Below are 8,892 nucleotides of genomic sequence, written 5' to 3'. Positions count from 1 at the left end.
GTGTTTTTAATAACATCTTTCAAAAAAGTAAATATCCTGTTTGGAATGATTTTCCATTTTTTTTATTGCCAGGCAGAGAGAGGCAGACAGAGTAAAAATATTATCTCATTCCTCTGTGCACATGTGTGATCTGAACAAATTCCGAGCTAAAGTACTGCTGAACCACCGGATTGTTTTCTGATTCATGTCCCAGTTTCTGTTGAAAATATGACATTCATTTTAAATTGAATTCAATTTAAATTTCAAATTAAACAGAACTAGGACTTCCGTTTCTGGGTTTGGAGCGGAAACAGGTCTCCTTTGGAGCTCTCTGCTGATGATCACAAAGTTAAGTTTCCGGTCGTTATCTGTCCCGTTTTAACTGTTTATTTTCTCACCTACATGTTACTGTGTGCTCCTAGTTCGGTTTTGTTTCAAAAATCGTGCTATTTTGTGAGATTTTGTCGACCTTGTCTTACCCGGGTGCTTGAGGCCTACCCTTGAGGCTTGAGGGCCTACTGGTTCCCCTCGGTGTACGATTGTGTTTATTTGTTTTTTCTCCCCTTTACCTTCAATTTTTAACTTCACCACTTTCCTAACGTCCCCCATCCCTTCCAACTATCACTCTATTTCTTATCTTAAAAAAAACAACAAAAAAAACCCCGCGACCTTTCTCCTTGCACACACACACACACACACGAGTCTCGATTCTTCTTCTTCTACTTCCTCCTCTTCTTCTTCAATTTTTTTCTGCAACACTTCCATGACCTCATCTGTTGCAAACTCCCAAACATAAATAATAACAAAAACGATCTCTTATAATGCTTCTTCTTCCTCTTTCACACGTATGGTACTCTTTACTGTATCATAATGCACTACTCTTCTGCTATATAAAACAGACTGCTCTCAATTTGACCTTTCCTTCATACCTTGCCGAAAAAATCCAACTGTTTGAGCGTTTCTTCTCTCCAGTCTCTGAATTCGCCTTTATTGCATTCATCAAGAAATGTGTTTAATCGCATCTCTGACCTAAAACTTTTAAAAACCCCAGTTTCCTATGAATGTTGGCTTTCCATCAACCATTCTTTTTTTTCCAATTTCAGTGCCAACTTACGCCTCTCACCCCTCACTCTCAAAGCAACCATCACACTCTTCTCCCTCCAAGCCTCCCTCGAACCACTCTCAAAAACTCCCCCCTCACCTTTCTCCCACCATTCATCCCTCTCATTTATCCTTCTTAAAATCCACCCCCCTCTCATCCACAAAGCTGCCTCCTTCCACTGCACTCTCGCCCCCATCTCTTCACCCCACCTCCTCAAATCCTCAACTTCCTCCTTCCCCCTCTCTTGTCCCTCCTCTCCCCCAGCACCACAGAGCCTTTTCTCATCCTCATCCCGCCCCCTCCCCAAGCTATTCTGCAATCCCCCCACTCTTTCAACAACCCCCTTACCTACCCCCTCGGCCCTTGTCCTACCCTCCCCCTCCACTCCCACCCCCTGCACCCAAAGCCTCCTCCCTCCCTCTTAATTAACAGTGTGGACCTCAAATATCAGGGGCCTTCGCTCAAACCTTTCAGATTTTTCTATACAGGTTGCCACTGACAAACCAGACATAATCTGCTAAACAGAAACTTTCCTCCCCTAAGACATGTCTTACTCCCAAGTATCTCTCCCTGGTTACTCCCTCCGCCGGTATGACAGACCTGAGCCTCGTCCTGGTGGAGGAGTTGCTCTCCTCATCAGAAACTCTATTCCTCACTCTCCATGCACTGCACTCACTCACCCATACCCCCAGGAATACCTCTGGCTACGGCTTCCCCTCCACTCACACCTCATGTTTATATGTGCACTGTACCGTCCACCCAACAGTGATGAATCCATCCACACCTCACCATCCGAAAACATGGACCAACTTCTATCTTCTCATCCAAACTCGCTCTTCCTCATATGTGGCGACTTCAATTGTCATCATGCCAGTTGGCTAGGTGTGGGTACCTCTCTCACCTGTCATGGCACTTCAGCAAAAGCTTTCTGCGACTCATTGGGACTGACTCAATTGGTCACCTTCCCAACCAGGATCTCAACCAATGGTACTCCATCTCTTCTGGATGTGATTTTGACAAATTTCCCTCACAATATCTGCTGCTCTTCCCTCGCTCCAATCGGTTCTTCTGACCACGTCCTTGTCAAAGTGGACATCTCTCTGGCTGTTATCAGAGAACCACCTCACCACCGTCGAGTCTGGAATTTCACTCAAGCCAACTGGAAGGGTCTCCAAGCAGCCATCAAACTTATAGACTGGTCTCCTATCACTACTTTCCACAACATCAACTCATCCTGGGAATTCTTTCAAACAAACTTGCTCTCCCTCATGCACAGATTTATCCCCTCTCGTCTTCAGTTGTCCTACCCTTCTTCCCCCCCTTGGTTCACTGAAGTTTGTGGTGAAAAAGTTGTCCTGAAACAACTTGCCTTTGCTCATGGAAAGCAAACCCAAGTGAGGATAATCTCAGTTCTTTCCATAAAGCTCGGAACAATGTGTATCTACCCTCAGGAGAGCCAGAAAACAACATATTTCGAAGCTCAAGTCTGAACTTTCAAACCTCTCTCCCTCATCAAAATCCTGGTGGCATCTAATCAAATCTGTTTCTGGTGCATGTTCCCATTCCAACCACTCCCTTACCTTAATGGCCGCACTGCTGATACCGCACGTGAAAAGGCTGAATGACTAAACTCGGTGTTTGCAGCTAAATCTTGTGTCCACAACCCATCGCTTTCTCTACCCACCTGACACAGTCACACCCAACTGTCCCTGGACTCTGTATCCTTTTCTCCTGACAAGGTGGAGAGCTTGCTGTCAAACCTCGACTCAGATTCTGCAACCGGTCCAGACGGCATTGGCTCACATGTCCTATAAACCTACTCTTCTGCTCTTGGTCACCCTCTCTCTGTTCAATTCACCCTTTCATTTGCTCAAGGTCATCTGCCATCTGCTTGGATATCAGCAAACATTACTGCTCTGCATAAAAAGGTGCAAAAACAGATCCCTGCAACTGCAGACCAATCAGCCTTCTCCCAATTATCAGTAAGGTTATGGAATCTATCATCGCTTCAGACATTAAATCCATCCTCTTCTCCAATGGCTTGATTTCCGAACATCAATTTGGTTTCAGACCAGGTCACTCGACGTTGGATATGCTGCTTCTGCTCTCCCAACAATGGATGGAGTTACTCAATGCCAGACAGGAAATCCGAGCCGTATCCCTGCACATATCACGTGCTTTTGACAGGTCTGGTACCCTGCCCTGCTCACCAAACTCTCTTCCGATGGTATCCAAGTCCATCCCCACTCATGGCACGCAGACTTCCTCTCCTGTAGCAGTCAACGTGTGGCCCTAAATGGAGTTCTTTCATCCCCTCTTCCTGTGCAGGCTGGAGTTCCTCAAGTTAGCGTTCTGGGCCCTGTTCTTTTTCTGGTTTTCATGAATGATCTCTCCGACTCTCTGGAAAATCCTCTATAACTCTTTGCTCATGACACCACCCTCTGCCGTACCATGGGTCATCCCTCAGAATGACAAGCAGCAGCTCCTTCACTCACTGCAGATCTGGATAAAATCACAAACTGGTCCAATACGTGGAACATGTCTTTCAATCCTGACAAATCTCACATTCTCACTATGTCTCTCCGAAATGACTGTTTAGAACCCCCTCCCCCCCCCATCCACTTTCTCAACAATCCTCTGGAAGAAGTCCTTTCTTTCAAGCTTCTGTTTCTCACTATCTGCCATGACCTTTCCTGGGAAAGCCACATTTCAAACCTCTCCTCCAAAACCAGTCGCCGATTGGGAATCCTCCATCGTGCAAAGTCCTTCTTTGGCCAACCTAAGCTCCTGACCACTTACAAAGCTATCGTCTGCAGCCTGATGGAGTACTGCTCTCCCCTCTGGGCTGGTGCTCCTGCCTCCCACCTTTGTCGGCTTCACGCTGTGGAAACCAATGCATTTTGGATCATTGGCATCTCCTGCAATAAGGCTGACTCTTTGGGCCTCTCACTCTCTCACCGCAGGCTGTTCGGTGGTCTTTCTCTCTTCTACCGTCTCCTCTCCAGCCTCGCCCACCCCCCCCCTGCTCTCTCTGCGATTTATCCCCACCACATTTCCACAGGGAGCTCAAGGTCTGCCAACAACCCCCTTCTGGTAAAACTACCAAAATCACGAATCACTGCTCACCTTCACTCTTTCATTCCTCTTTTTTTTCCCCGCCTTTGGAATAAACTCCCTCACTCTATTCAATCCCATTCTTCCCTCCAGGCCTTCAAAACAGCTGTTCAGCACCACCTCTTATCATCCCCCATTCAAATCCTCGATCTTTTCTACCCCCAATACTCCACCCAAGCCCATCTCCTTCAAATTCCCTGCTTTCCTTCCTGAAAGTCCCTGTAATGTCCATCTTCTATTTCCCGTGTTCCCCGTCCCATCCCTCTCCCTTCCACATACCTCCTAATGTCTCTGTTCCTCACTGTTTTGTGCGTTCCACTCCTGCCCCTCTTGGCTCATGCCCCCCTTGCTCTGCGTTGTGTGTTAGCTCTCACATGAGCCTCGGCGAGGTATACAAAAATATATAAATAAATATGCACCTCAATCATAAACTGACGGTCATAAAAACTGAGAAGAGGGACGGACGGACATGAATCAATTGCTTAACAATGCTTTTCACTTCACGTGTGCAGTCCAATAGATGAATGTGGAATGGTAAAACTGAATACATAATATGATTAATTAACTCAAGATAAAACAAGAATGACCGCACTATGGTCACAACCTGTGACAAAATCCGGTCACGGGCCAATTGGGAATTAACTCGACCATTTCTCATCCATGTCACCCTCCGCCACAGTTATATCAGAACAACATGATTCATCACCCGGTCACAGATTGTTTAACCCCAATACGGGGCAGTTTAAAGATTACGTAATGCTATTTTTAAGGAGTCGTGCACAGTGCATGTGATGGCTTGATTAAACTTTGCTAATAATTTTTATTCGACATTGATTAGATTTTTCAGGGTCCCTCAACGTGAGTGACACTCGACCCAACCAAAGCCGATGGAAACCTGACAACAAATCCGGATAATGTATAATCAGCAGAGGCCTCCGGGCCTGATATCTTAGGCCCACCAGAAAACCATAATGGCAGCCATATTATTTCATCTGGGTGCTATGGTAGGTCGAGTCAAGAAACAAATGTGGGTGGGGTCTGTCAGCTGTTCAAGCAATGGGTGCACATCTCAAAAATCGACACCCAACAAGAACCACAACAACAACATCAACAAAAGCAACAACCACACATAGCTCTTGAAGACCTGCACGTCCAAGGTAAAGAATCAAAATAAGGTCTTACAGGACACATAACACCACCATCTCGACTTTACCATGAGATCCAAATTACCCAATCATTGTGAACTTAATGAGAGCATAACTTCCAGAAGTACTAGTGCTGTTAGAAAGAAAATGACGAAAATGACGAAAAAAAATGCAATAACTTCAGGGCTGAGTTTTTCCTGCTTTGATAACATCTTTGACAATTTTCAATCTCAGATCACCTTGTGAGGGTAAGCAGGGAGTAGCGACCTTTTTGTTGACACAACAGGCTCTTCGACACCGTGTCTTCGAGACCAATTGAGATAAAGTCAGGCCACGTAAACTTGTTTTTACAACTAATCTGATTCAGGCAGGGTGGAGGGCATTGAGTGGTGCGCAAGTTATCCACTCGAATACCCAGGACTGATGCAAGTCAATTCGGGATGCGTTATTGCATTATCATCACGTGAGTTACACATTAGGATACACAATGAACTTTGGTGCATGAGGAGGCCATTCAGCCCATCATGCACGTGCTGCACCAACCCCAGTATCATCACCCATCCACAAATATGCTACCTAAATGCATCCAAGTACTCATCTAAATCCGACTTACTCACCCCCTCTGCTGCCGCCACCATTCCGGGGATACCATTACTTGCATTAACCACCCTCAGACTGAAAGCCTCTGTTTCAAAACTCTCAGAAAAACTCTCATCTTCTTACCCTCAAGCTATGGCCCCTGGTCCTAGCAATGTACACTCTGCTGAAAAACTCCACTGCTCTTATCTTGCCCATACCGTTCATTGTTTTAAACATCTCCATCAGATTCCCTCGCAATCCTTTCCAACGGATAAGTCCTGTGTCCTTCAAAAGAAGGGAAGAAAATGTCAGATTTCCGAGTCTGTGGAGCCAGTGTGCAACATTGATCATGCATGATAATGGTTTTTCAGCTCGAAATTTGTCTTCGTGCAAGCAAACGATCATCATCAGACAGGCATATCATTGTTGCAACATAAACGCAGACACAAGAGATAACCAAACACATCTGTCCAATGACGTTCTTGCAGCCTCATCCCATGTCAGACCCACATGATGCAGTAGTAGTGTGAGGATATCCTTCCACCTTGTGAAGGAGTTGTCTTGGGGGCACTTCCACCCATTTTAGGGTTGGTAAATATGGCGACTATAGCATCTCTGTTGTGGTGTGGTACAGCTGTCCAAAACAACGTCGATGTGCACCAATCACGAGGGTTGAAAGTTATGCAAGCCGTGAAATTTCACGGACTTATTGCTTGGTTATTTGTTATTGCCAAGGTATTCTGAGGATCCACCTGCCAGCTCGTATATCAAAGCCATATCTAATGTGAGTGTTATTGGTATTTGTCCTTGTCCAGGTTTCAGATCCGTAACAGAAGATTGGGATTGTCGGTGTTCCTCACAGCCACATATCCAGGTGTTGTGTTGTTTTACAGGTTGTTTCCATATTTTGAAAGTGAAGTGAATGTTGGCAGCGAAAAAGCAGCACACTTCTGGCATAGAGTCTCCCGGAGATGTTATTCTGCAGCGGAGGTGTTCAAACTCTGTTAATGTATCTACATAGGCTATTGTAGGCACTCGGGTTTCATGTCTGAGCGAGTGGATCTTCGTCTTGGGCCAGATAGCTTTCAAACCTAGAATGGCTGCATGTGTGCTGTGGTCATCTAAGGCTGAAATTTGAATATCTACTGATTCCATGAGAACGACAATGTCATTGACATAATGAGAATCACTGAATATCTTGTCACTTGCATTGTAGAATCCACAGCCCCTGCCACCATTTCTGTGTGAATGTTCCATTATATAATCAGTGGCCAGAAGGAAAAAGGTTGGTGCTCACACATCTTGTCAGACACCTCCGTTTAATTAAAAAAAAACACTGATAATTCCCTTCAAGCTCGGACAGAGCTTTCAGCTGGCAAACCACTCAAGTGAAAACTATTAGTCTCCCGTTTTTAACCACCTAATCATGCACTGTATTATGCCCCAGCCCTATATATATATATATATATATATATATATATATATATATATATATATATATATATATATATATATATATATATATATATATATATATATATATGTAGACCCACCCACATCTCTCACCTGTGAATGAAGTGAATACCCAATCAGCTCTCACCTAATGGACTACATCCATTCACAGGTGAGAGATGTGGGTGGGTCTTTCATTATTTATATATTGACTGCTTTTGATATTTAGACGTGGTACAAGCTTTACACGTGGAATCATGGTTCTCCAATGCAGTCTACGCTATCGATGATGATTCGCCAATAGGTGATAAAACCGGTCCGGCAGCTGATGAGGTGTATAGCATTGGGATTATCATGTGTGTACTAGGTATGAACGTCTTTATAGTTGTTGAGGAACTCTGGGAAGGGTTTCAAACAATGTTAGCACTTACCTTGTGTATGTCTTCTTGGTTGCTTTCCCCAGCTACTTTGGGTGGAGTAGTGTGGGAGGGATCAATCTTTTATATTATCCAGGCCAACTGGGTGTAGTCGATTAGGTAAGAGCTGATTGGCAATTTCCTCCATTCACAGGTGAGATATGTGGGTGGGTCTTTCTTTATTTACATATTGACTGCTATTAACATCTTGATTTCCATATATATATATATATATATATATATATATATATATATATATATATATATATATATATATATATATATATATATATATATATATTTATGGAAGTTCACGATGTGTGAATGTCTTTATATTGAGGGAGTCTGTGCCCATCTGTGTCCATGTCCATCCTCCATAACGCCAAAACCTAGCAGCCTGAAACTTTACATACATACGAAAGGAACTCAAAGGAGGTGCAGGGGTGAAAATTTGGTGTTTGGGTTAATTAAAACACCCCTTTTGAAGATAATTAATGGCCTTATTTAATTATATCCTTTCGCAGCACATCCTCAGCTCTCTTTCTCCGAATGGGGTTTTAAGGTATCTCCTGGGTTACCTTGCTGGGGTGTGAAGCCACCATCTTTTTTGGCCTGCTCAACCATGCGTTGATTTGGAACAAGCGGCAACGATTTCTTCAAGATATTTTCTTGTTTTTTCACTTTCCTCACTTATAATATCGAATGTTTGTCCATCATCTTATATATTATTTCCGAGTTTGTGGTTTCATGTCGCGCTATCTTCGACTTTGTTCTGCGCTCGAGTAACGTGATATTCGGCTTACATTATCTCAAAGACCATATGAGGTGCATGGTATAAAAAAAGTAAATAAAATGGTTCTGAAACAGTGAAATCGTATTCCACTTACTGCATTAAAGTAAAATTACTGCTGATACTCTGCATCAGTTCCTTTCTCAAACACGCCCACCCCAACATGTCGCGCAGCGTGTGGCTTATGCTAGTATGTATGAATCATTGGTTACAATACAATGCTTATAAACGCCCAGAGATGCCAGCGTTTGGTGCTTTATTTCATTTCCGCACGTGCCATAACGGCGAGAATCTCTTAAACTAAGCTGAATTACA

The sequence above is a fragment of the Eptatretus burgeri genome, chromosome 18 (assembly GCF_056783735.1).
Source record: "Eptatretus burgeri isolate ZD-2024b chromosome 18, Ebu_testis_v1, whole genome shotgun sequence".
Classification (NCBI taxonomy): domain Eukaryota; kingdom Metazoa; phylum Chordata; class Myxini; order Myxiniformes; family Myxinidae; genus Eptatretus; species Eptatretus burgeri.
This window is presented reverse-complemented; position numbering follows the sequence as displayed.